We start from the raw sequence: 2,500 nt of genomic DNA on the forward strand, positions 1-2,500 counted from the left end.
AGTGGCCCCCGTCCATACAGAAATGTCTCGTGAGACAAATTCAGATAAACAAAAGAACAAAACACGAACGGAGCTCACGCATGTCATTACCATTGAACACAAGCGAAGGTTTAAGAAACCGATCATTCTCGCACGTGCTGTCTTGCTTAGAAGCCTCATCAAACCTACGACGTATTCGTGGAAGAACGATTTGCCCCGTTGGCCTTAGCTGATGACAGCCATTTTGATGTCAAAGCAAAAGATATCAGAAAAAGTTTAATAGCTGATAATTAATACGGATTTACAAGAGCTGCTTGCCGTGTTGACCTTAGCCGATGGCAGCCGTACTGAAACATAAGGAAGATCGTATCAGAAGAAAGTTTAGTGGTCGTTAATGAATGCAAGATTCCAAGTGAAAGTCGAGAAAACGAATTTTATAGCCACTGAGTCATGGAATGATGAAAATGACTGGCAAATAAGGGAGTTGGAAGCAAAAAGAGGTACTTTGAATGTTTCTGGCTTTTCTGTACTCGTCATAACGATTATGAGGAAGACGTACAGAACTAGGCAATATAAAAGATATTAAACACAAGAAAATTGTATAATCAGGGACTGACATCATTTTAGTGATAAACATAATTGTACTACCAAAAGCATGGTATGTTTCTCGAGCGTATCCTGTGCCTATTCATAGAGTAAAGTCTAGAAAATATTTGTGAAACTGGAATCACCAACCCATCAAATGGATGACTCTGTCCCTCCACAGGTGTTAAGGATGACTTCAAACAGTAAACTTAACAGTGAAATAGGTCTCTGCTCTTCAGAACTTCCAATAATTGTCGTATAAACTGAGCAACTGAGTACGGAACAAATGCCTTCTGAAGATCAGACTGCCTCAGCTGGTCAACTTTGATGGTTTATCGGAAGAAACAACTATTTTTGGGTTTTTCAACAAAGATAACGTAAGCAGAATGTTGCCCTTTTTTGTGGTAAAGATAAAAGAAGCTATCCTGACTAGTATGTAAAACCATTTTCTCTTAATATGTAATGACCGCCTGCCTATGTTCTGCTGTTATGAATAAGAGCCCATAAGGTATGTTCCGTGAGCAAATGATCATTCCTTCTGGATCTTGATGCTCTCAAGAGAAGCTGCAATGAAGCTGTAATGCTACATTCAAGACCCTGTATACCATAAATTCATGTTTTATAAATATTTTTCATATATGCTTCTCCTTATCGGATTTTATCATTCTTTATTTTCCTTCTCTCTTCACTTATTCTTTCCTTTCTGAGGGGACATTCATTTTGGTGAAATCACAATAGGCCACTTCATGAATTTATTTATTTCGATGGATATAAAATCATTAACCTTTTGCTTATTAGCTGGCAGTACAGTATATGAGATTCACAAATGTGCTTTCAGTATCACAAAGTAACAACAAAGCCATTCTTACTTTAAAATCATAAGTTAAAAAATTAAGTCGAAAACTAGTTCCTAACATTTACCCAACATTCAAACAAAAACTACTGTATAGTACAAACAATTTCTGGTAAAATATCACACCGAAAATCCCTCCAAAAAATCATTTATTTGCTAAAACTGAAGATTTGAATGTCATTTCATACCTGAGTTCTATATTAAAATTCTAATTTCACTGCAATCTGATATAACTAAGACAAGGCAAAGGTCCATACAATAAATTTTCAACATTTGAATTAGTTCAGTTTTCTACTACGTTCATAAGTTTAGCACAACTTTCAACATTTTATGAATACATCAAGATTGTGTTTACACATATCTATTTTACCAAGAGGTTTTACTAAACCATAATAAAAAATAGTTTCCTTTCCAAAATTTCGTGTCTATCCCAGAGCCAGGTTTCTGTAATTTAAGGAGGTTTCAGATGCAATCATAATGGCAAATACATTATTGAAAAGAAAGTTTAAGTTTAAATCTCATCCCACAACCACATAATCAATGTCTTCATGAAGCAAAGAAAATAATTAGCCTGTGATAGACAAATAAAACTCTCCAAATAAGTGTTTTATACTAATTAACAGGAAGGAAACGATCTTAGCCGATTAAACATTAATACACCTTGTACAGGAAATCACTCAGGGTCAGTACTCATACACAATTTTCAATGTTCGTTTTGCATTGAAGGATAACTTGGGTCACTCTACTTCCCTCTCAGTGCAAGAACGGACAGGATTAGAAATAAAATAACCAACGTCCTTTGCGACGATTAGGTATGTCACAAATCACCGACAGATGTTTACGTGGTATGCATTTACAATACATTTACACAGAAATGTTGAAGACTAAGATTTTTTTGGCCATATGTATTGATTAGGTAAGACAGATGGTTACCAAAAGTATGTACATAGTAACAGTGATTGGGTATTCCATAATTTTAACTAGTAAGCTATATTTACTACATATAAAATTGTTAGCTTACATGCTACAAAGCCTTCATACGTAAAAATAACTTTAAATTTCATAATAATCCTATAAATAACA

The 2,500-nt window shown here is 34.6% G+C and overlaps 1 long non-coding RNA gene across 1 annotated transcript in view; it reads right to left on the reverse strand.

The window, feature by feature from the left end:
* Nucleotides 1-1,302: 1,302 nt before the first annotated feature.
* Nucleotides 1,303-2,500, reverse strand: part of LOC136832215 (uncharacterized) — an 11,844-nt gene continuing 10,646 nt past the window's right edge. Inside the window, exon 2 of the long non-coding RNA XR_010851125.1 lies at nucleotides 1,303-2,500. This exon is cut by the window's right edge and continues 683 nt beyond it. This is a non-coding gene — a long non-coding RNA (uncharacterized lncRNA).

The sequence above is a fragment of the Macrobrachium rosenbergii genome, chromosome 49, assembly GCF_040412425.1.
Source record: "Macrobrachium rosenbergii isolate ZJJX-2024 chromosome 49, ASM4041242v1, whole genome shotgun sequence".
NCBI classification, from domain to species: domain Eukaryota; kingdom Metazoa; phylum Arthropoda; class Malacostraca; order Decapoda; family Palaemonidae; genus Macrobrachium; species Macrobrachium rosenbergii.